Source organism: Pezoporus wallicus, unplaced genomic scaffold, assembly GCF_028554395.1.
Source record: "Pezoporus wallicus isolate ANWC-B61680 ecotype Strahan unplaced genomic scaffold, APGP_CSIRO_Pwel_v1 contig_9719, whole genome shotgun sequence".
NCBI classification, from domain to species: domain Eukaryota; kingdom Metazoa; phylum Chordata; class Aves; order Psittaciformes; family Psittacidae; genus Pezoporus; species Pezoporus wallicus.
In genome coordinates this window covers 641,328-666,688 of record NW_026642910.1, presented here as the reverse complement: position 1 = coordinate 666,688, position 25,361 = coordinate 641,328, and the positions used below count along the sequence as shown (strand labels likewise).

General features: G+C 49.5%; 1 protein-coding gene across 4 annotated transcripts in view; it reads right to left on the bottom strand.

Moving 5' to 3' along the window:
- Positions 1-25,361, bottom strand: part of OPCML (opioid binding protein/cell adhesion molecule like) — a 330,385-nt gene that overhangs the window by 101,679 nt on the left and 203,345 nt on the right. Inside the window, exon 1 of one of the 4 annotated variants that reach the window (XM_057433186.1) lies at positions 2,544-2,836. The exons of the other annotated variants lie outside the window; for them this stretch is intronic. The gene's annotated coding sequence lies outside the window, so the exon portion shown is untranslated. Of the gene's footprint in view, positions 1-2,543; positions 2,837-25,361 lie in introns of those variants that run through there. 4 annotated transcript variants of the gene reach the window in all.

The window sequence follows — 25,361 nt, the reverse complement described above, 5'->3', positions numbered from 1 at the left end:
CGAGCTCTTAACCGAACTAATAAAAGAACAAATAAATAGATAGCGCAGAGCCCTGTTGATGCTATTTCCAAACATGAAGACACCGTGTAGCCTCTGGGCTTATTTACAAAATACAGAGACGTGGAAACGATCAGAACCCACTTGTGCCACCTCCACGAGATGCTGGAAGAAGGAAACCACGTTCTTGGCTGTCCTGGGAGGCTTTGAAGCAGTATCCCCAGCACCCATTCAGAAGGTGACAGGAAGGAAAACCGTATCTACCTGTTCTGCTCAGTGGGTGTTGCTATTTTGCACCCCTGGGTGACACAAGAGCCACTCATCACAGAGCTGGTTGGGATAACAACTTCTCCCATGCTGGGGGATAGAAGGACCAGTGTTCCCCAGCTCTGGGCTGAGCATCAAACCTATCCCCATGCCATGCAGGCATGTCTAACTGTAGAGCTACAGGGCTTGCAGCCCAACCCCACCCTCAGCTCTGCCTCTGTATCAGCAGAGTGGCCAAGACAACAAGATGTAAAGCTAAAGAGGGAAAGCAAGAGGAAAATACGCCTAATTCCATCGACTGAAAACCTGGATTCCCTTGCAAGCAACAGCTTGTGCTGTAGAGAGCTGAAGCACTGCACAGCGCTCAACCTGCCCACCACGTAACCCTCCAATATGGTCCTCTCCTCCCAGGATGGTCCCTAGCAGCCCCATGGCTCTCACCATGGAGCAGCACAGCCTGTCTACCACCAGGAAGCCCAGAATCCTGCCTCTGCCTTGACACACTCATTTCTCACCCGCTCTCCTTCCCGAGGCAACAGGCCAACACACATGAGCCTTTGGAACATCTCACTGATGGGACAAGCTGGCTTCCAGGAGCAGCCATCTCCTGCCTGTGCTGCCTGCTGGAAGAGGCAGGAGAGATGGCAGCAGAGCAGGGTCTCTTTACCTCCTCTCACCCCTGCAGTGGGTAGCTTGGGCTGTTGCGTTAAGCAGATAAAGGTCTAAAACACTTACTCGTTGCTTGTCTGAACTTCCCAGGCTGCAAATCCCAGGGGAAATCAGAATTCTCAGTGTTTGCAGTCTTTCCTCACCGTGCCCACTGCAGATGATGTTTTTTCCTCCTTTGAAATACTTGTTTCTAAGGGCTGAAAGGGAGGGGGAACATTGGGTGAAGGAAGGATCTTGGCTCCTGCGGGCTTTGGATAAGTTCACTGGGAGTTTGATTTGAGCTGTGGGTAAATGCCAGCACAGGGACCTCACTATCTGAACCAGCGGATCTGCTCCATGCACATCTCACTGCTGATTTATTCTCAGGGGTATTGGGCACAAAGAGATAAATATGCAAGTGGCAAAGCCGAGGTGGGGATGGGAACATCTCCATCTTCCTAGGTCAGTTCTAATTCATCTTTTCCAGTCAGCCTGGTCTGAGCCATTTACTTGTGACTCCAACCCAATTCTCTTCAAAGAGAATGGATTCTGGGATTAAAATCTAGGTTTGCAGCAAACAAAACTAAGCACGTTTTACGAGAAGGGTAACCTTGGGGGAGGTTTGCCTGTGGTTTCAAAGGCTGAGCAAGGTTTCTGTACACAGTTCTGCCTGCTGTCAGCAATCCCTGCTATCTCCAGGTTGCTGACAACCCGACAACCTCCGATACCGCAGCAAGGAAACAGCCTGCAAGCTGCAAGAGCTTGTTATCCCGTTCTGCAGAGAGAATAACGAGGTAGGAAAAGACAAAGGAAGCCAAATTCCTTTGGAGGAATAAGAGATCTGCCTCAAGCAACCCTGGAAGCCAAAGGTCCCTCCAAAGCATCCCTGTGTGCACCATTCCCAAGGGGCACATGGCTTTGGAGCAGCCACCAGGAGCTGGTTCTTTCACCAGCCAGTAGCCCTGAGGTTCCTTTGGCTGTATTCAGGGCAAAGCCCCTTTTACCCCCCTCCAATTCCAACAAGGACAAACCACTGCAACAGCAGCGTTCCAAAACACTTCCCAGGCTGGGTTCAAGACACAGCATCCCCTTGTGCAGGGATATTCATCAGAGTCAGAGCCCCAGTGAGCGGGATGAGCAGGAAAGCTCCATCCTTTCCTCACCCATCCTGCATCTCCTCACGACTCTATTGTCATGTTAAGCAGCTGCTCAAACATTAAGCAAACCCATCAAGAGAAATAGGAGCCTTGTAGATGGGTGGCATTTTCTTCCTAACTGCTTTGGTTTTATTTACTTGAGGTTTCCCCCCCCTCCCTCCATCCCTCCTATCTCCTTCACCCTTTAAACCCATCCCTGCTATTGCGGCTGGCTCCGCAAGCCACCGGCCTGATAAGCAGCCGCTTGCTCACTTCTGGACCTCCCAGGCTCTCTTATTCATTGTTGTTTTCTCTGTTGCTACAAATTGGCACTTCTAAAGAGATTTCCAGGCCAAGTATTAACCCCCTCCGGAGCCCAGCCACATAAACACACACGTTATTTGTCAAAGGAGGGGAAAGCAGGCGAGCTGTAGGGAAATTTAAGTGACTCGTCTGAAACAACGAAGGCAAAGGAGCCAAGACAGACGTTCCTACCTGCTTCAGGTCCTTCTCCCCTCCTTCCAGCCCCATCTGCAGCCAAATTCCTCCATCTTCCCAATAAATCAGCAACGACAAGCTCCCTTTCAGCCCTAGAAATAGGGCCCAGGAGTCCTGACCATATCTAAGCACAAAACAAGGTTTTCTCCTCGTTGCAAATTCTGATCCAACCTCCTTTTAGGAAAAGTTTTATAGAGGTTTTATTTATTATCAACTCCTGGATGATAAAATGAGGCCGCTACAAGGAGTCCTATTTATTTGCCCTCCCCTCGGAGGGCTGAGATGGGAAGCAAACGAAGGGCTCCAGCACTGACCCTGGGTTGCAGGCCATTGGGTGATTATATTATAACAGCTTGATAGCAGCTGTGATTTAATGCAGCTGTTAAAAATTAGCAAGGACTCCATCGAAAGCATCCCAGTCACTCACAATAACAGGCTAATAAATCATTCCCCCAGTGCTCCGTGGCATTTATAGTTCTATTTTAGAGCTGCAAAGGAGAGATCCGCCTGCTCTCCTGGATTTATTTTTATTTATGCTTTTAATAATGCAATTAAATAAATAAATTTAAGGCTGTTGTGACTCTGTTGCCAAAAAAAGCACGGAAGAGAACTTCCCCTGCATGACTTCCCTTGGTTATTTTCTCCCCAATAGCCAATTAAATGGGAAATGAATGGCTCCAAGATATTGTTTCCAACACACGGGATGAAAATCTGGCACCACTGAAATCCAGGGGATGCAGGGAGGAAGATGGAGGGAAGAGAGGGCAAAGCTGGGGTGGCTGTCACTCTTCTCCCCATCCCAATTTCCTCCTGTCACACCATTATCCTGAATATCTAGATGCTGCATTTCCTGGGAGCATACACGAATGCACTCGCCACTTCCCAGCCACCAAACCCACCTTTATTAATATCTTACGGGACAATGATTTGGGGCATTCCCATGCTCCTAAAAGGAGGATCTACCTATTGTGGCTGCAAGCCAGGCACTTAGAAACCTCCCCTGAAACGGGATGCCTGATGCCACAGCAGAAGGATGGGCCCATGGGGCCGGCTGTCCCGTCTTTCTCCATGAACCACATCATGATGGAGCACAGCTTGGCCTGGCTGTCACTCCAAGGGAATTCCCACCCAAGGGAATTACATTTTATGGAATCATAGAGTCCCAGACTAATCTGGGTTGGAAAGGACCAACCAGTCCTTGATGCAGGTCCCTCTCCAGCATCCTTGTAGCCCCCTTCAGATACTGGAGGCTGTTCTGAGGTCTCCACACAGCTTTGGCTTCTCATTTGCTGCCCAGCATGATGTGCCTGGTCCAGACATCCTGCTTTTTGTGGCGAGGATGGCCAAGGGAGGCAGGAGCACCACCACAGAGAGCATCTCACGCAGAGACGGGCATGAACTCCAAACCTTTCCTTCTCCCTTCCTCAGGCCTTGCAATGTCCAAAATAGCTCCACAAACCTCGCAAGAGATGCATCGAGGAGTAACGCACTCTTCACTCTGTCCATCACCCCAGTGAACCCAAGATCCTGCCTCTGCCTTGACACAGACTGGGGAGGAAAATACAGCCCTTCCCTATTCTTGCATGCCCAGGAGAGGTGATGATGCATCTTTCCTGCTTCCCTCCCCCTAAACTCCCTGTACCCAGCATGTCCTAGAATACAACACACCACAGATTGACAGCTTCAGGGTCCTGGCTTGTTTCAAAGGGCTTAAAGCAGAGTTTCAAACAGGCTTGCTTTGCACAGCACAAGGGAAAAGCCAGGCACCTTGTTCACTTCTTCTAAGCCAAAGGCAAAGACCAAGGAGCAGAACCAAGACCGGAGCTTGATTCACTCCCGAGGGAAGTTCACGTTGGGTTATGTTTTATGAAGTTCTCATCCCTTTTCCTCTTATAGTTCCTTAAAATGAGCCTTATCCCATCATCTCTCTCATGGCTGCTTTGTGCTCTCCAGGGAGCCTGATGCACACACAGACCTTGCCAAGTCAGCTTCACCTCACTGGGGTCTCCATCACTCAGAAACCTGACCCATTCGGAGCCTATCTGCACCCTGAATCAAGGTGGGGAGCAAGCAGCAATGCGTCACCTCAACACTACCACCCTCTTGCATTGCAACCCACCACAACCGACTAAAACCACTGAAAACAGACTATTTTAAGTGATTTATCTCTCAGCCACACACGAACCTCTGGTGTCAGGGAGTTTAGAGTAAGCCAACACCCAAGACAGGCTCCCCTGAAGCTGAATCCGATCTCTGCTGAGTCCATTTAAAATGCTCTCAGCGTTTTCATCCTATCTTTGCTTTTAAGTAGAGTTACAGTCAGAAAAAATTACTCTGCATACACGACCCCAGAGGTTCCATATTTCTTCTGCTGCCGTGACAGTTCCTGACCAGAGCTGCTTAATTTACAATTTGGGAGATAGGGTTGCTTCCCCCCTCCCTCCTCCCTCCAAACTGCCAGCCTTGCAAATTCCTCAGGAATGGAAATACTTCCCCCCCACCCCTTGCTGGTTCTGTCACCTCAGTGCAGGATATATGGCCCTGGGCATGGTTCCATGGATGGAGAGGGAAACCCATCTGGCTCCCAATTCCAGAGCTGCAGGGGCAGCTCACTGGAGACGAAGCACTGGGTTCCATGAGGATCCCCAGCAATAAGGAGTAGAGGATGGAGGTCTTTGGAGATGCTTGGAGAAGGACTTAGGGGTTCTGGTCCATACGAAACTGAACGTGACCTGCATCAGTGTGTGCTTGCAGGCAGAAACCCCCTGTGTGCTAGGCTGCATCCCCAGCAGTGTGAGCAGCAGGTCAATGGAGGTGATGCAGCCCCTCTGCTCTCATGAGACCCCACTTGCAGCACTGCGTGCAGTTCTGGTGTCCTCAGCTTAAGGACGTGGAGCTGTTGGAGCAAGTCCAGAGGAGGCCATGAGGATGCTCAGGAGATGGAGCAGCTCCATACAGAGACAGGCTGAGAACACTGGGGCTGTTCAGCCTGGAGAAGCTGAGTGGAGACCTCAGAGCAGCTTCCAGTGTCTGAAGAGGGCTATAGGGATGCTGGAGAGGGGCTCTGCATCAGGGACTGTAGTGATAGGACAAGGGGTGATGGGTTCACACTGATACAGGAGGAGTTCAGTTTGGCTACAAGGCAGAAGCTCTTCCCTGTGAGGGTGCTGGGGCCCTGGCACAGGGTGCCCAGAGAAGCTGTGGCTGCCCCATCCCTGGCAGTGTTCAAAGCCAAGTGGATGGGGCTTGGAGCAAGCTGCTCTAGTGGAAGGTATCACTGCCTGTGGCAGAGGGTTGGGACAGGATGAGCTTTAAGGTCCTTTCCAACCCAAATCAGTCTGGGATTCTGTGATTCTACCCCACGTAAAGCACCAGCAGAAAGCCACCATATCTGTGAGGTTTTAATCACAGCAACTGATTTTTTGCAATTACAGTCTGATATAATGGAATCTATCATTAAAGCAATGGGTTCAGCTGCTCTGATCTTTTCCCATTTAAATAAAGATGGATGGAGAAAGCTCTGGGAATTGGCACCACCCACCAGACAGGCATCTCTAACTCAGGAGCACCAGCGCAATCAGGACAGGCAGGAGAGAGCTGTTCCTGGCATAGTCACAGCTCCCCATGGAGTGACAACAAACAGAGCTGCTCTCCAGTGCCCCAGGCACACAGCTTAGACCTCAGTGGGTCTCTGAGCATCTTCTCTTTGCTCCATCAGGAAGGTTTTTAGACATATGCATAGATGGAGAAGGAGCCACGAGTCCAACAGCCCTTCCAAGGTCTCTTCTGCTGCCATCCTCCACATAAAGCACAGTCCCCAGCCCAACACTGCACCTCTCCAGATGTCCCTCATAGCAAGCAAAGTGCTCCAATGACTGCAAAAATGCCTCCCCAAAAGAGTCAAGTGTAGGCAGGTATCCCCATGGGTACAGCCAGCCTGAATCCTGTGTCCAAGATCCAAAGCCAAAGTCTTATTGCCTTCTGCAAATCCACTTAGTACCAGTTATTCCCTTCCTTACACCAAATCCTCCTCTTAGGATGCAAGAATCCTTGATCTCAGAAGAAAGCAGAGGGCTTCAATAAGCACTTTCAGCAATGTTTTAATAATAAAAAGCCTAATTAAATCTTTACATGTCTAAATACATTTGTCATCTCTTTTCATTAATAATGCTGCCTTTAATGTGATCAGCTCCTCACCCCCTGTAAATAACCTCCTCCAAATACTCCCGCATATCTGGTGTGTCACTGGCACAGGGAGCTCAAGAGCTATCCCAAGGCTCTTTGGTGGCAGTGCTCCACAGCCCTCTACTGCCATCAATACAAGAGGGAATGGGAAAGAGAGCTGGGAGCATGACCTGGGAATGGGTCTGCATGGAAGAAGCAGGAACCACATTACACCAAACCTATAGCAAGTGGAGACATGGGAAAGTTTCTCCTGCCAGGACCACTAGAGACAAGCAGGTGAAGATGCAAGAAGACAAGAGGCATCAGAACACCCTATTGTCAAGACCACTGGCACATTAAAGACAAGCCACTCAATTCCTAATGCCTTAAGGATGGGCTGAGCTTCGGCTCTTCTCCCTAATGTGGAAGATGAACAAGGAATCACCCTCAAATAGGCCCCAACCCATCCTGCCTTCTACAACAGTGTGTTTAGAGAGGGCAACCTGTCCCTGAAGGATGCTTCAAGCTACTGGTTGAGCACTGCCTGAGCAGCCTCAGTAGCTGGGCAGAGCTCTTGTGCAGTTTGCTGTTTGTTTTATTAATATTATTATTGTTATTATTTTTAACCGTGGAATCATTTTATTAATATTAATAAAGCCACTGAAAGTGCTAATTTCCTCCATCATTCTCCTAATTACCTCTATTGAATTGTGAGGATCATCTGCATGAGTAATGACTCCTCATGCATTTGCTTCGCTGCTCTGCCTCTGCTCGGCAAGAAAAGCAGCAAAAGCTGGATCCTACACCCGCAGATGGGAGGGGAGCATCCTTCAAACCATCACCAGATGCCTCCTACGTCAGCAACAGTAACCGATGGACTCTCCCCCCAGCCTCAAAAGCCTCATCAGGTTCATTCTGCGTCAATACAAGGGATGGGACAGGTCTTCCATGGGGAAGGTGAGTGCTCTTAGGCTATTTCCCAGGGCACAAAGCCTCTCTCTGCTCCTCTGGTGGCCAAACACCCTCACTATCACCTTCAAAGATCGCATGTGCATCACATCACCTGCTGCATGGTGTCCACCACCAGTTTGAATCTCACCTGGATTTTGGCTAGCAGCATCACTAAGGGATACCTCCTTTAGCCTCACACAGTGGCTGGGACCAGAAGGTTTGGATGGGCTGAAATGCACTGGATGGACTCCCAAAGGTACGAAAAGTCTTCCCAGGGAAGACTGAGAACAGAAATCCCTTTCATTTCGTTCTCTTTTTGTTGCTAATGCCAAGATGTTTTCCCTTCCTAAGTCATCTATAAGGTCTCAAAACAGTATCCAGCACAGGAATGTTTTCCAGCTCTGGGACCACCCCAAGCACAAAACCAAGGACGACTCAGCTCTTCCCTGTGAGGATGGTGAGACACTGGAACAGGCCGCCCAAAGAAGTGGTGAATGCTCTATCCCTGGCAATGCTCAAGGCCTCGTTGGATGGGGCTTGAAGCAACCTGCTCTAGTGGAAGGTGTCCCTACCCATGGCAGAGGGTTGGAACTGGATACGCCTTAAGGTCTCTTTGCACCCAAACCAGTCTGGGATTCTCTAAGTCCAACCCATCATCCATCATGGGAGTCCACGCCGCACCGGCTCTGCAAGGTGAGCCAGAAGGAAAAGGGACACCAAAAGTGACATGTCTACAGCCTGATTCCAGCACAACCTGGCACTAGCAGCTGCACAACACCCTCAGGCTTGCTAAGGGAACACAAGTCCTTAAAAGATGTATGATGTTCTTGGATGGGATCCATTCCCCCGCAGCTACCGCACGCCAACAGCCCTGCACGAACAGCAGCACACGGCAGCGTGAGGCTGAAGCTCTGTGGTGGACCCTTTGCAGGACCTGGCATCCTCTGCTACCAGTCTTGAGTGTTACAGGACATCTGGCTGGGGAGAGAATTCAAAGCATGAAGGAGATCACTGCTCTTGTCACAGAGACACTGCTCCAACAAGCTTGTTTGTGCAGGCAGAGGGAAAAGATGGGATGTTTCCGATTGCCCCATTCCATTTCACTCAACTTATGGGACAGGCTTCAGCATGGAGAAGATAAAGCTCAGGGGAGACCTCAGAGCAGCCTTCCAATGCCTTATGGGGGCCTACAGGAAACCTGGAGAGGGGCTTTGGGCAAGGGCCTGTAGGGCCAGGCCAAGGGGAATGGCTTTAACCTGCCAGAGGGGAGACTGAGATGAGCTCTTAGGCAGAAGCTCTTCCCTGTGAGGGTGCTGAGGCGCTGGCACAGGGGGCCCAGAGAAGCTGTGGCTGCCCCATCAAGGTGGCCCCAGGCTACCCTGCCTCCAGAAAGTCCTCTTGTGGCAAGGGGGTAGAACACACATTGGTGTTTTCCATGCTAGCAGCAGTGTGGCAGGGAGAGGGAGGCTCTATTAGCCAGGCTCTCACTGCACTCGAGAGGCTGCGTGCATCATATTTGTATTCATTTTCATGAACTCCCCATAAAAGTCACTAATAGAACACAATCTGCTAATTAAATTTCACGCAGGAAGGCATTTTCACCTTAGATTAGCAGTGTCCTTGTGCATTTTTTGCCACTAATGTACTAATAACATCTTATTTATCTTATAAATGAATTCCCTTAGACTTATCATTAAATTTGAGCTATTAACGCGCTCAAATGAACCCAGGGGGGTGAAGGGGGGATGGGGAGGGAGGCAATTCCAAAGGGATGGAAACCACAAATCCATTTTCCTCCCTTTTTAGGAGCAAGATGACAGCTCAGGGGAGCAACGTCCTGCCTTTAACTGCTGCAGAGGTGCCAGTGAGGGCAAGGAGCCTTCACCAGCCCTCACGTCTCACTGCCAGGGATGTGCTGCCCAAGCAAAGGGCATGAGCAGCTTCTCCAACCTCAGATATTCTTGGTGGGAAGGTCTATATCAGAGCACATAGAGGACCAAGATGCACCTCTCCCCATCCTTGCTCATCCCATTGGGGCCATACCTTTAGACCTACATCAAAATTCAATGCTTCCCAAGTTCCCCCTCAAGATGTCCCATCTGGGCGTGCAAATAGCCTGGAGAAGTCAGCTGCTGCACCTGCATCCCAACCAGGGCCTGGATTTAAATGACTTCTCCAAGGAAGGGAGGAGGTGGAGGAGAGGCGTTATTGCTCATGAATCTTGGCAGGATGCAGCTGCTGCTGTGCTTCCCTGGGATGAGGAGATGGATAACGGAGAGGAGACCAAGCTGCAATGCTTAAATCCAGCTCTGCTTTGACATGCTGCTGAGAAACCTCCCCTTGTAGAGCTGGATTTTCTCACTAGACATCCTCAAACCTCCCTTGCACCATCACCATCCTCCTGAACACCATGTAAAAACCCGATGCTAACCACCAACAACTCGCATGGAGCTGTGCCTCAAAGGATGGGATACGCTTTTGCATCCAGCTTTTCCTTCTGCTGAGGCTTTTTGTCTTAAATCAGGGTTTAGACTGGTTCAAATCCCACCCTGGCTGAGCAAAACAAGGGCAAAGACTGTTTCCTTCCCAGTACCTTCGTTCAGCTGTGCTCAATAGCCGACTCCGCAGAAGAAAACAACATCCAACCTGACAATAGCGTTTTCTTCCCCTTTCTGAAGACGCAGGCCTTTCCCACTTGGAATTGGATGAGGCAACATTGACATCCAGTGGCCGATTAGATTAATCGCAGCAGAGCTGAGATACTCTCTAGGGATGAAGCCAGCATTCACCAAGGGCTGGCAGACGGAGCTGCAACAGCATCTCTTGCCAGGACCACCACCACAAACCAAGGGATATGCTTTTCAGGGCTGTGTTATTCCCAAATCCTGAAGGAAAACACTATGGACCTACTGGCATCAATCTGCACCTCTGCTCCAAATGCAGGTGGCGTTTGTTGGCCCCATCATTCTGTGCCCGAGTCTTTTGAGAAGCCCAAATTCTAGGCAGGGTGAACAGCAGCATGCATAGGCTGCACTGCTGTGTTTCACCCCTAGACATAGGCATTGAGTCCATTATAAAGCCAATGGGAACCAGCCATAGATGCTTTTCCATCACCCCTAAGCTACATGGACAATAACCTCCACCCTCAACACTGGACACTTGAAGATTTGGCTGGACAAGGTGCTGGGACATCTATCTTCGCCAAGAAAAGCTGGATCAGATAATCGCTGAGGTCCCTTCCAGCATGGTATTCCATGATTCTACGTCTCTAAACCTCCCAGGTCAGCATCAGGCTCTGCCCAATATCCTCTCTGCTATCCCAAGCTCCAGCTGGATCTACCTATTTGCAGCACACCGCTTCTGCCCATCACCAAATCCCACCAGCTCCTGCTTGTTTTAGCTGTACAGCACTGTGGCACAGGGCTGGTTATGGATAACGTGAGTCTCAAAACCCATTGTGATGGGCCTCTATGAGGGCTGGGGGAATTCTTGTATTCTCCCCTTAGAGACAACACAACTGAGGCCCAAGGAGCGGAAGAAGACTGTGGTGGGTGAGGGAAGGCTGCAAATTCAGGCTGTTTTCCCAACAACAGAACCATTTGCATGCCCACAGGGGCACTTCGATGTTGGTCCCTCCCCAGACAGCTGTAAAAGCAGAGGCTCCCCCTCCTCAAATCTGCTTTAAAGGTTCTCCAGTTTCTGTGGGGCTTCCATTTGATGTTTCAAAACACGACGGCGCGTTACACGCCACGCAATTAAATATTGATAGGGAATTCTCCCCAAGTATGGTTCCCCTCCATCTCTCTGCCTCCGCCGGGAGATGTCAAGTTCTGTTTCCTAAGCTGTCCCGATGCAGTGATTACGTTCATTAGGGCACCAGCCTTGTGGTTAAAAGTACTTTCTTTGCTGTTGTACGTTTAATTAGACAACTCTTGCCTAGAAATTATTTATAGCCGAGCTTGGGAGCTATTGTTAGGGCTGAATGTAAATAAGATTCAAAAGGGAATTCCCAGGGCACCCCTGTGGCTGGTGAGCCGCTTGCTTCAATCCATTAGAACTGGTCCCAACGCCCCTGTTCAGCACATGATTCCAGGGGCTTTATGGCTGCAACTTGTGCTATTTCACACAGTAATAAGGCAAGGCAGGCTAGGAACAGGTTTCCAATCCAATTTGGGATGGACAGGGAATATTTCCCCCCCTGGCATTGCAGGGAGCTGGGGAACTTCCAGTTCAATTAGACCTTATCGCTCCCTACAACTGCCTGACAGGAGAATGGAGGCAGGAGGGGACTGGTCCCTGCTCTCAAGGAACAAGTGACAGGACAAGAGGAAACAGCCTCAACCTGCACCAAGGGAGGTTTAGGATGGAGATTAGGAACAACTCCTTAATGGAAAGGGTGATGGGCATTGGAGCAGGCTGCCCAGGGCAGTGGTGGAGTCATTGTCCTTGGATAGTTGATCCTATGACAACCATCTGAGAACACCCGAGCAAAGTTACATGGCCGGGTATGGAAATGTGCCTGGGAAGGACGCAGGCTGAATCCAGGGGTCTCAAAACCCTTTGCATCAAGACCATGTCAAGCTACAGCACTGTAGCTTCTGGCAGAAAAGCAAGCACATCAGCCTGATCCTCGTCAAAATGGCCAGAGCAGCTCTTAAGTACAGCCACAGCCTCCAGGGGAGATGTTCTCCCAGGCCCCAGTTTTCTTCCTAAGACCCTTTGCAAGCAGCATGGCCAAAAGACCAGATATCACAGATTGTCATTTGGGTTGGAAGGAACCTTAAAGCCCATCCAGTTCCACGGGCACGGACACCTTCCACTGGAGCAGCTTGCTCCAAGCCCCTGTGTCCAACCTGGCCTTGAACACTGCCAGGGATGGGGCAGCCACAGCTTCTCTGGGCACCCTGTGCCAGCGCCTCAGCACCCTCACAGGGAAGAGCTTCTGCCTAAGAGCTCATCTCAGTCTCCCCTCTGGCAGGTTAAAGCCATTCCTCTTTATCCAAGCTCCACATCTCTTTTTTCAACCCAAATTAAGTACTGGGATGGACAGACACGCTCTTCCCACCACCCTACAAGAGCATTTGCCAACCAGCACCAGGCCACTCAAGTCTGGATGCTTTTCCCCTCTCCTGCCAGCCCAGCACTAGCAAACCAACTGTGCACCATTTGATGGATGATTCACGAGGTTAATCTTGCATTTTCACACCTTCAGGTGTCCTCCTGGCATTTGAGGGAGAGGAAAAACGCACTCAAAATGGTGTTATTTAGCAGAGCAGCACTCAGCAGCTCAGAAATAGCTGCTCCACACAGAGAGCAGCAGCGAGGCCAAGCGTGTGAAGCGGCCAATAATGCAACAAAAATGGTAAATCCCTATAAGCTACAAATAGAATCATAGATCATGGAATGGATTGAATTGGAAAGGACCTTAAGATCAACCAGTTCCAACCCCCTGCCATAGGCACGGACCCCTTCCACTGGAGCAGCTTGCTCCAAGCCCCCGTGTCCAACCTGGCCTTGAGCACTGCCAGGGATGGGGCAGCCACAGCTTCTCTGGGCACCCTGTGCCAGCGCCTCAGCACCCTCACAGTAAAGAACTTCTTCCTTATCTCCAACCTGAACTTCCCCTGTTTCAATTTGAACCCATCATCCCTTGATCTGTCGCTACAGTCCCTGATGAAGGGTCCCTCTCCAGCATCCTTGTAGCCCCCTTCAGATATTGGAAGGCTGCTATGGAATGGGTTGCTTTGGAAAAGACCACATTGAGCTCCCTGGTGGCACACGAGGTGTCCCAGCCCTGCTGGTGCCAATGCCAGCACAGCTGCCATCACCGGCCAGGCTGATGCTGTCACTGTTGTGGAGAGTAACACCATGGGGAGGTCTATTATTTTAAACATATAATTGATTCTAATTCATCACTTATCGCACGGTGACAGATTTGGAGAGAGTTGATTATCTCCAGCTCAGCACGGGGGCCCGGGGGGGGCTGCTCCTATTGTTCAGCAGTTCCTGCTCCTGCCTCAGCTCTAGCTGCTCCCGTTATCTGTCTGATTAAGTTAGGGAATGTGGTATCTCAGGGTCCCCAGGTAACTGTCAGCACTCATATCCTCCCCTTGCAGGATTAAAGCAGCCTTTCTGCACCTCTCCTCATTGACCTGGCTGTCACACAGAGTCTGTGTGCTTAGCTGATGGTTTGGGCACTGCAGAGATGGCCATCACCCCCTCCCTGCTCCCAGATAGGTAGCACCACTAAGAAATCCAGAAGGACCACAGCAGCAAGCCCTCTGGAGCCTGCAGGATGCAACCCCAAACCTTGTTGCCTCCATCCCTCTCATTTCCTGGCATCCCCAATGGGAAAATGCCAAAGCAACACAAGAGCAAAGGTACCCAAAGTGCCAGTTTAACACAGGGGTCACAGAATCAACCAGGTTGGAAAAGAGCTTTAAGCTCATCCAGTCCAACCATTCCCCAACACTGCCAAAGGCCACCAGCAACCCATGGCACTGAGGCCTCGTCTCCACGGTGTGTGAACACTTGCAGGGACGGTGACTGCAGCCCTGCCCTGGGCAGCCTGTTCCAATGCCTGAGCACCCTCTGGGGCAGGAATTGTTCCTCAGCTCCATCTAAACCTGCCCTGGTGCAGCTTGAGGCCGTTTCCTCTCGTCCCATCCCTTGTTCCTTGAGAGCAAAGATGTGCAAATCCACCCCTCTCCAAACACAACTCAGCCCAAATGCACAGACACAGTCCAGAGGGTCCCACTCCTCCTTCCCAGCACTTCCCCTCATGTTGGGATCATGGTTAAAATAGGTGGATTTAGAGAATTCTCTCATAGAATTGTTTCTATGATTCTAAGGTCCATTTCACAAGGAGCTTCCAACTTCTTAACACTTTGCTTTCAGTTCTGTTTCAGACTGAAACAACACAAAAGCACCCGCATCCTTTCTTCCCTTGAGCTCAGCAACACCCCAAAATGCCAGAAATGAGATTTTTAAGGACTTCAAGGGCTCACTTTGCAATTTCACTTTTGTATTTCCGCATTTTAGATGCTTTGGAATGATTTCTCCCACATTTCACCATGCTAAACGCGATGCCGAGCATCACCCAGCACCGCTCCGAGCGTGTTATTAAGTGACATAACATCATGATGGAAACACTTTACAATCTGATCCTATTTTCAGATCATTAGGGCTGCTGCTTCTCCATTCTGATTGAAACATCTTGGGGGGGGGGGTGTTAGATCAAAGTGTATCTTGTTCCAAATGGAAGGAAACAGTTTGATATTGTTCAAGAACAGCGTCAAACCCGGGTTTTACAACACAAACAGCAGCAGCTTTTCATCTCAATGTCAAACTACTCATTACAACAACAAACACGAGGCACTTTTATCTCTAAAGTAGGATGTTTTAGTCGACTTGAAGTAGTAGCTGCCCTTAATTATTTGAAACCCCAAAGGAAACATTGCAAGGCTTCATCTCGACATGCAGAAATAATACAACCAAACCCCCAAACGGTGTCATGTTCAAGGGAAACTCTCAAACTTCCCATCCTTTGGGATTTTCCTGCCAAGAAGAGCAGTGCAAGGGAGGTCTGTGCTGTCCCACTGTGCCATGGGGATGTTTTTCCCTGTCAAATGCACCCAGGAGGCTCAGGAAGGGGCTTTTGCTGGGACTTGATGTCCCAGGCAGTGCCATCCCTGTTGTGTCTTCACTGCCATGAAACAGAGGCAAAGGATGCTCTGCACAGCCAGGAATGAGTAATGTCACCTAGATAGACCTTGGTAGGCTCCTATGTGATAAGAAATACAGTCAAAATGTGATTTAAACCCAGCCTGGCAAGCTGTGGTTAGGATGACACTGCTCTGTGGACTAAGCACCTTATCACTCTCCTATTTAGAGGACAAAGGAGCCACAAGATGTATTTTCTCTCGCGTGGATTTCTGTCTGGAGGGGACATCAGAGGCGTAGGTTTGGAACCATCACGTACAACAGAGCACCAACGAGCTGCTCGACCCCTTGAAACTGCAGGAGGTAAACAAATAGCAACAGTAACCACGTAGATATATAACTTAAGACTGAACAAAATGATGTTTTCCAAACACACACTTGCAGGTACACATGAAGAGCAGATGCTGCAGTCTGCCTGGGCTGCATCAGACAGCGTGGGCTCAGATGGGATCAGAACGACCTGGTGGGGAGCATTCCAAACTGGAGCAAGATGAAAGTGCTGCCTAACTGGATTCATTCCCGTTAGCAACACACAACTTTTCCCCCTCTTTTGGGTGTCTTTCTTAGGGAGAAGTTCTTCCCTGGGAAGGTGGTGAGGCACTGGAATACCCAGAGAAGCTGCGGCTGCCCCATACATGGCAGTGTTCGAGGCCAGATTGGATGGCGCTTAGAGCAACCTGGTCTAGTGGAAGGTGGCCCTGCCCATGGAACTGGATGAGCTTTAAGGTCCCTTCCTTACTAAACCATTCCATGATTCTATGCTATGATGATGCTGGCATTCCCCTCAGCCCTGTATCCATGCCGCATCCTTGGAAACCCAAACCCTCCGCTCTTACAGGCGCAGAAGAAGCCCTTGAGGTGCTGTCAGCTGCTTCCCAAGCAGCTGAATACTCCTGAGGTGGGCTGGGCTCTCGGTTGCGGAGAGGAGAGCACTCATTTCCCCGCCAGCTATTGCCTTTGCTGCTGACATTTTGCTCAGTGCATGATGAGCTTCCTCCCCCAGTTCCCCTAGGAATGACACCGCTGTTATCTCCGCTGCATCTAAAGCACACACAGACTCAGTTTAGGGACAGTTAATTTCCAATTCTTTCCAGATGGGTTGGAATAATATCCCCAGGTGGTAAATACATTATTAAGAAGGCAGTTTGGTGTGAAATTGGCTATTAAAATATAGATAAAGTTTAATATATTGAGCTCCTTGTCAGAAAAATCACTTTAGAAGGAGCTTATTATTTGTTTGATATTAAAAGAGTGACAGCTCCGCTCCAAGTGACAAATGGGGAGGGGGAGGATATGCCACCAATAATGAACAAAAGCTTTTTAACATTCAAATTTAGGTTGCCATTCAACCCCCCCCCCCCGTGCTGTTCTGGGCATGCCCACCCCGAGGATCCGTCCACCAAAACTCCAGTGCTCAGGAATACCAGCATCCTTCACCCATCCCAAACCCCAGCCATGACGCTGTGGAGGAACAAGCTTTTTCTTCCCTTTTGAGGAATTCCAAAGCAAGCAGCCTTCCTTCTTTGCTCCATGTTTCCTTACCCTCTTGGGAATTAGCAGCAGAAATCCAAATGGAATAACATAGGGGGGATAAACAACTTCATTATAACTTCATGGGGATGCTCTAACTGCCCACAAAGGGTCTCTCTGTCCCATCACTGCAGCTCAAAAAGCACAAAGTTGTACAGCAAACCCACATGAAAAGCTTCGAGATCCACTTCCCACACAATGAGCACATTTGGAACAGCAGCATTCCAGCCTGGGTGGGATCTATGAAGGATAATTGCCCACAGCATCACCGAGATGGAGCAACCACAAAGCAAGAGACAAGCTACATCTTCCCACTACTCCGTGCAGGGCTTAAGTAAGGTGTCCTATTACTAAGACTTCATTAGTTTTACAGAATATACTCCACAACGTTTACTAGCGGGCTATGAGGAATCATAAATAATTAAAATTAAATTACACTTGTCAAGGGAATTAATGAAATGCTTCTCCATGTTGCCTTCTCCTCCTGCACTTCTCCATTCCTTCTTAAATCTCTTGCTCCTGAACTTAGGCTTTTGTAGACGGGCCTGAAACCAAGCTGCTCTTTGCACCAGAACAAGAAAATCAAATGCCACCAACCTGCTTTTTACCCCATTCAGCCACAAAGCAGGAGAAATGCCAACTGAAATCAGTGCAGTGCATGTAACCCCCCTTTGAAATCAACAGTGGGGTTAAAAGCGTTCTTAATCAGCATTATTATTATTGTTATTAGCATTATTATTATTAGCTGGCAATTAGCAAACTTCAATAAGTGGTACTTAATAGATCTTCCACTTGATGAGGAGAATTTACCGTCAGAAGCCTTTGAGGGAGGCACAATAACAGTGGAAAACATCTTAACTAATTGGCTAAATCCCCCAACAGCACCGGAGCCCTTATGAAAAGAGAAGAAAAGGGGGAAAAACCAAGGTTTTTTGTTGCTGCCAGTTAAGGCTCCTTACCCTTGAACTAAATTGCTCTGGGCTAGCAGATGGCACCTTCACACCACCTCCCCGTGCAGAATTAGGCTTCTCACCTACATCCTTGGGCTTTTTATTGGTACTTAGTTTCCTTCACCTCCTCAAAGTCCCTTCCACAAGTTAATCCCCCCCCGCAAGGTACAAGCATCTCTTCAGGGACCCAGGAAGCTGAGGCTTTTTATCTCCCAAACCCATTAGATTCTAATGGCTCTGATGTTTTATTAACCACCCTGCCCAGTTTGAGGCAGTTGGAGATCTCCTTTGGGATTGACAGCAGAAGAGTGGAATGAGCAGAGCTTGGCACAATGCCTCAGTTTACCCCTTTGCCACACATATCCCTCTGCTTACAAGCTTCATTAATATCTGTAATGGGACTGAAGGCTCTGGGGTGAAAGGTGAGGTACCCAAGGAAGTTGTGAATGCTCCATCCCAAGGCCAGGTTGGTTGGAGTCTTGGGTGACATGGTTTAGTGAGAGGTGTCCCTGCCCATGGCAGGAGGATTGGAACTAGATCATCTTAAGGTCCTTTCCAAACCATTCTATGACTCTATGACACGCAAGGGGATAACCAACCACCCTACACACCATCCCACCAAGGTGGTGTACAAGCAATAGCAGTTAACTTGCAGCAAGGCCAACAGGGAGCCCCCCAGGGAGCACCAAACCCCCTCAAAGACAGCCAGAGCCTGGCACCGGGACTGGGACAAGCTGGTGGTGATGGCATACACCCAAAGGATGCTGGAAGAGGGGAGACCCCTTTCTGTGGGCATACCCCATTACCACGAGCCCATAAGCCTGCGATAGCAGCAAAGCCAGGTCTCATCTGCACTCTTCTCCACGCTGCACTGATTAGCCAAGCACCAGCCCTGAGCTGCAGCTGCTCCTCCAAAGCAAACTCCCACCCCTCCGTGCCATCTCCTCCTCGTTTCGATTCCTTGGCAGCCAGACGCGTGCAATTATCCGCTGATCCCGGCTTCCCGGCCCTCCCGCTCTTCCCAGCGCCTCCGCCTCCGGCTCCCCACTCCGGAGAAGTTTGCAAGTGAGTGCAACGAGTGCCTCTGTTAGTGGAGGAGGAGGATCAAGGTTGCTGATGCTCCTTTCAAAGAAGACCTGAAGAGGTTTGGAGGAGAGGCGGTGCTGCCTGCAGGCTTCCCTGGAATATCTTATTAGAGTCACTTTCACACATCACTTGAAAGCTGCCTGACAATGTCCTTTCTTTAACAAAGCAAATACTGTATAAATTAATAGCCCTTCTGGGAAAGACAGAGGCAAGTGCTTCCCATCACAGCCCCAACAGCCTCTTTCCTCTTCCAAGAGCAAACCACTGGAGGTGACGCGAGGACAAACCCTTCACCGCGACCACGATGCACAAGCAAAGGTCCCTGATTACCAGATGCACCCCAAAACCTCCATGGAAGAGGCTTCAAGAGCAAAACAAGAGTTGAATCCTGACTCCTCTCCCCCTCTGCTTTCCTGAGGCAAGGCCAAGGATCGAACTTGCACTTGGAGTTGCCGGAGAGGGACATCTTTGGATGCTGGAGAGGGACTGCAGCCCAGCCTGCTTCTTCCCTTCCAGACCTGTCAGGAACACATCCCTGCTGTCCTTACCAGAGAGGGAAGCTGCTGACAATCACTTTGTTCTGTGTCCAAACCACCTGAGAGCAGATGGAACTCCCTAGAGCCTAAGCATCCACTTTGGAACTTGTGGGCTTTGCACAATCCTCCTAAAAATACTCATGGAGCTGATGCTTGTTTCTCTCCTTTCCCTTCCCTCCCCTTCCTGCCTGTTCCCTTTCATCATGTTTAAACCCCTGCTCTCCCTCCTCCATCCAGCTCCCTCTGCGATTGCCCTCACCAGACCCCCGCAGTTGATTTAACCTCTGTTATCTCTGTGATTAGCCCCGCCATGGAGCAGATACTTGCCTCTTATCAGCCCATTAAAGAGCCAAAGAATGCTGTTACCAGTTCTTTATCTGTAAAACACACACAAAGCCCTGCTGATTATTCTATTAATTTGTTAATGAACCTGTCTTGCCAGACACACTTTGTAAAGTAGGAGTCGGGAATTTTCATCTTCCTGGGGGTTCAGGCCCTGGGCTCCCAAGGTTTTTCAGCTCCAAACTTCTGTAGGCTATGAAACAAAAAGTTCATCCCCATTATCAGCTGCCAAAACACGGCTGCAAAGGCTTCAAAAACTGCTTCTGCACGGTGCTGCTGGTAGATACAGACAGAGAGCAGAGCTGGGAGCACACATCAAGGCACAATTTGCTGCAGCACCGGGTCCACAGCTCTGCAGCCACACGCTGCACAGCACTTTGAGATGATGGTGGGTGCCACTAGCACTGTGAGCCATGTGAGCCAGGTTTCAATGGGCGCTGAGCATCCAAACGAACACAAAGCCCTACATTACATTCCAGTCTCTGAGGGGGGTACGAGGATGCTGGAGAGGGACTTATCATGAGGGACTGTAGTGATAGGACAACGGGTGACGGGTTCAAACTGAAACAGGGGAGATTAAGATGAGATCTTAGGCAGAAGAAAGCTGTGCATCCCAAATGCCTTCCTTGAAGCAACCTGCTGTAGTGGAAGGTGTCCCCCCCACCCATGGCAAGGGGTTGGAACTGGATGAGCTTTAAGGTCCCTTCCAAACCATTCCGTGATTCTATGATTATTCAGTCAACAGTGCAAGAGAGAGCCCACACTGCCAGCACCAAGGGTATGGGATCCACCTTGGGCTGGCGATACTCCTATGGGTCCTGCTTCTAATGCAAGGCAGAGACGGGACCCAACGGCACAGAAGGAGTGAAGTCTGCCATAGACCTGACAAGGCAAGTCTCTCTCCCTGCCAAGGTCAGCTCAGAAGCTTCCAACTGACTCTGAAATAATGAGATATTAAATATAATCAAGTCGAGGTTGTTTTCATCACCCCTCTGAGCCACTGAGATTTGCAAGTGCACACTGTCCTGCTCTGCAGGAGCCTTCCCACACTACCTTAATGCCTCCCAATCTTTAATATATTGACTCTTGCAACACCCCTGTGCAGAAGTAGTGTTATTACCGCTGGGATGACACAGAAAGACAGAAGCAAAATGAGAGATTCAGCCCCAAAGCTTCTAAATCCTGGGCTGGCGCTCTAACCACCAGCCTACTCTTCCTCTCCTTGTATTTGCTGTGTTCCTGGCTTGCAGAATACATTTGTCTCCTTGGTCCACCTCTCTTTCCTTTAGCCTGAACGAAAAACAAAGAAGCCCACTTGCTTTTCAGTTATTTTTAGGAGAGCTGGATGCTGAAGTGCTCCTCAAGCTGCCAATTGCACACCAAATTAAATGCATAACCCTGGAGCACTCAGAGGATGAATAGATTATGGACAAAAGAAACATGTCATCAAACCCACACACAGCTTTGTTTACTCTGCATTCAGACATGGCTCTGTTGTCGCCTCCATCCCTGACTCCTAATGATAAAAGACAAAAGGCAGAGAAATCCTGCTCCAAAGCCCCCTAAGTCTCCATCTGATACGCACAAATGCAATTTGTCCCCAAACAAGGGGATGCATACAAAAAGAGCTGCAGGTAGGACCCAGCTCACCGCAAGGATTAGGAGTAGGAGCTGAGCCCAGGCATCGCTCCATCTCATCACAGCCCTGTCCAAAAATGCGGGACCAGGCTTCCTTAATGCTCAGACATCTGGAAGCAAGTGATTTCCAGCAGATATTCAAGAGCTGCCACTGCTCCTGGAGGAATCCTTCCTATTTATCATGCCAAGCAACACAAGGTATTTGTATTCACATTGCTGGGTTTCAGCCACGCTCTCCAAATCAGCCTGGGTTTAAACAGAATCAGGGTTTGATCTGAAAACCAGACCCAACACTACACAAGGGTTTCAAAGGCGCATCACCTTCAGTAGATCCACCCGGAGCCTCCTCAGCATTCATCCCTGTCTCTTCTGAAATGAGGAACCTCCTTTTGATGCCTCACCCCAATTCTCCTCTGATACATCCCCAATTCCAGCCGAAGTTTCTTTAAACCAAAAGCATTGAAATCCAAAGCAACCACAGCACCTGGCAGGGCACGGACCAGCTGGCCTGCAGGGCTGCTCCATCTGCTCCTGGCAATGATTTTCCAGGTCAAAGCACATTTTCACTGCGGAGTGGAGACAACTCTTGCTGTAAGGAGGCCAGAGCCTCTCTGCATTAATGATCATGAGCATAAAACACAGGGGCCATGGCTGAAAGGGTGATGTGTAGGAGCAGGCAGGTCTTCAAAGAGACAAAAAACCCCATTTTGCACCTGCAGATCCTCAGGGGACCAGCCTTGGAATGTCTGCCAAGGGGATAATCCTGTGGGAAGCCCAAGCTCCACACAGCCAGGTGTGAGGACGTTTAGTCTTGATGCTTTCAGATTCTCATCCCCAGCCCTCTGCCAAGGGAAATGCCTCAGTAACCTCTGCTTGCCACTCATTCGATTCTGGCTTTAATGGGAGATGTTCTGGGATACTGCAGTGGTCAGTGGTGGTCACCACAAGCAAAGCAATCCTGCAGCATCTTAACCATCAAAATCAGCGCTGACCTCTCCAAGCCTGCTGCATCACTGCAAAAAGAGCACCCTTCAAATAACAGCTTTTTCCTACCTGAAAGTCCATTTGTCACACTCCTTTGGGGTGTTCCCCCCTCCCAAAGTAATGCTCCCAGCACCAAGACAAACCCATTGGGGCACAGTTTGTCAGCTTGATGGCAACTTGGCTCCTGCCTATGGTCCTAAATATGACGACAGCCATAAATATCAGTAGCAACATGAAATAGAGCCAAGCTGGAACACCCTGGGAGGGGAAATTCAATCTGGAAAAGGGTTATTCTGCCTTCTGCTCTCTGCAAAGGGAAACAAACCTCCAGCCCCCATAAGCCTTGCGTTATCGGGTAGCCTGCTCTTCCGCAGAGCATCCCGGCATCATCCAGGCATCTTTACCCCATAGGACTTCTGACAGCCCAAGATCCTCCCAACAGGCACTGTCGCCTTCTTCCCTGCCTACACCTTTCTGTCTAACCAGTGCTTGGTATTTGAGTCTAAAGGTTAATGAAGTGTGGCTGCAAGAATGAAAGGCCACAATCAATTACTGTGCCTGCATGTCCATTGGAGTCAATTTTTAATCATGGTGATTTGGTATTTTGGGAGGCATGGGGTGAGGAGAAGGGTGAAATTCTCTTTCTTCCTCTCTTTTTGAAAGCTATTTATTCGAGCTGCCTAATTCCCCTGTCTCCAGGCAGATTGCATGCCTTCCCCTGGGTACCCTCCTGCCTTCCCTTTGCCTCTGTGCAGTGCTCTACAGGAAGGAAGCCAGCAGAGATGGGAAGCACAATTAAAACTCACTTCAATATATTCCCAACGAAGCTTCCCAGACCTGTTGCCTGCTCTGAGTCCTTTGGGTTTGAACCAGCCTGAGGCTGGAGAGGCTGGAAATGGACACAGATGCACCCTTATCTCCAGCAGCTCCTTGAACCCTTGCCCAAAACTTGTCTGCGCCGAGATCATACCTCCAACTTGCCTCCTCACACAGGTAAAAGCCCTTCTAGTGCTCTCCAGGCAGCACCCCTGGTGTATCCTGCCATATACGCACCCTGACCATGACCCATCCATATCCCCCCCCCCCCCAAACTCATTACAACCACACCAACTCTCCTCCCTTAACATCCACCCTGAAGGCAACACATTCACCCACCCTCATCAAGCTCCTTTTGTCTGTTGTAATAATTAACTATTTACAATTCAAGCAGTGCTAATCACAGCATTCCGGGCTGTGTTCTCATTATCCAGGATCAATTCCTGTTTAATATTCACCTCCAGGGGTGGATATGGCTGGAACGAGTATCCGATTTCTCTCTCCCTACTCCAAAGCTAATGAGTGGCTCCTGCTATTGTAGTACAGTCACTCTCCTGCAATCAGTCAAAATAACAAGCAACAGCACCTTCCAGGGCCCCAAAGTCTTCTACATAAATATACATAGACAGTCAGGCATGCCAATGGGCTTCACATCTCAATGAGTTATGGGCAAGGCACAGCTCTTCCTCAGCTGCAGGCATAGGGACAAGCCCACAGCCTGGGAATTAGCCCTCATCTTTGCAAGGGGCTATCTCTAAGGGCTTGTGCACAACTGGAAGGTCCTGTGGATTCGGGGCATGGACAGCTAACCCTGCATTCACACACTCACATGCTCCTTGTCCTTTGCTAGCTTCAAGGATCATAAGGATGACATTCCCCAAAAACTCCACGTGCGTAATACATCCACATGGTAAATCACAGCCCTAAAAGACAATCTTCCCTCCAAAGCTCTCCCCATGGAAGAACACAGAGCATATGCAAAACAAGAGGGAAAACCCACCCTGCCTGCTCCCTCTGAGGCATTTCCTAACAGATCTTGCATGGGATGTGATTAATTTCCATCTCCCTCCTCTCCCATCAGAGTGAAAAATGGAGATGTCTGCTATTCCCTTGGCTTTTGTAAGCACTGGGGGAAAGTTAAAACCCATTCCTCAGGGAAAGCAACCACATGGAGCTGGTGGGACCATCATAAGATAAGAGCATGAGAGCAGGCTCACTCATGGGGATGTGCATCTGAACTAGTATGCAAAGAAGGTCACTGGACAGCAGGAAAATGGGAGCTGGCAGGAACCGTCATCAAATGACCGTTTTTAGGAGCCTATTTTTGCTCCTTAGCAGCAGTTAAGGGCAGAAGATTGAAGCAGCATCTTCCAGCAAGCAGTTGTCACCTCGGTGGAGCACACCAGGAAATACCAGGCCCCTTTTAGCACGGTGGGCATGGCAGCGACCTTACCTATAGAGAAACCACCAAAGGGAGATGGAGAAACCCCACGAGGCTCTGCCCATCTCTAGCGATGGCACTACTGATGGAGCAGAGGGAAATTGTCTCCTTGCTGTGTGTCCATCACCTCTCAAGAGCTCACAGAGGAAGAGGAAAACCACAGATGCCTCCAGGCAGTTTGCTTGCTGAAAATCAATAACTGGTATTAAAAAATGGATCCAGTTCCCATTGGAACAGAGTGCTCAGGGCTCTGCCATAATTCTGCACAACAGTCAATATTTACTGTAAGTGTCTCAAGTAAAGACCAAGCTTTGATTTAGCAAGATCGTTATTGTGCCTTAATAATATGTCAATTGATTATTAACCATATTTACAGAGGGGATGAAAAATAGGCTGGGAGATGAAAGGGCATCTGACACAGGAACATGATGTTAACTAGGGAACCTAATTGTGCAGCACTGCATTAGCCAAATTATCTTTCTGTCATTAGGAAACATTTTATAGTGGCATTAAAATGCTACAGATAGAGGAACGATACGTGAACCTTCAAAGGAGTTGAGCAAGAGGACAAATTGCATCACGGCGGTGTGCTCGCTTCTCCCTCTGCACACCAGCTTCAGGATGGTGCTAGGGCTCTCCCCATCCCAAAAACAGA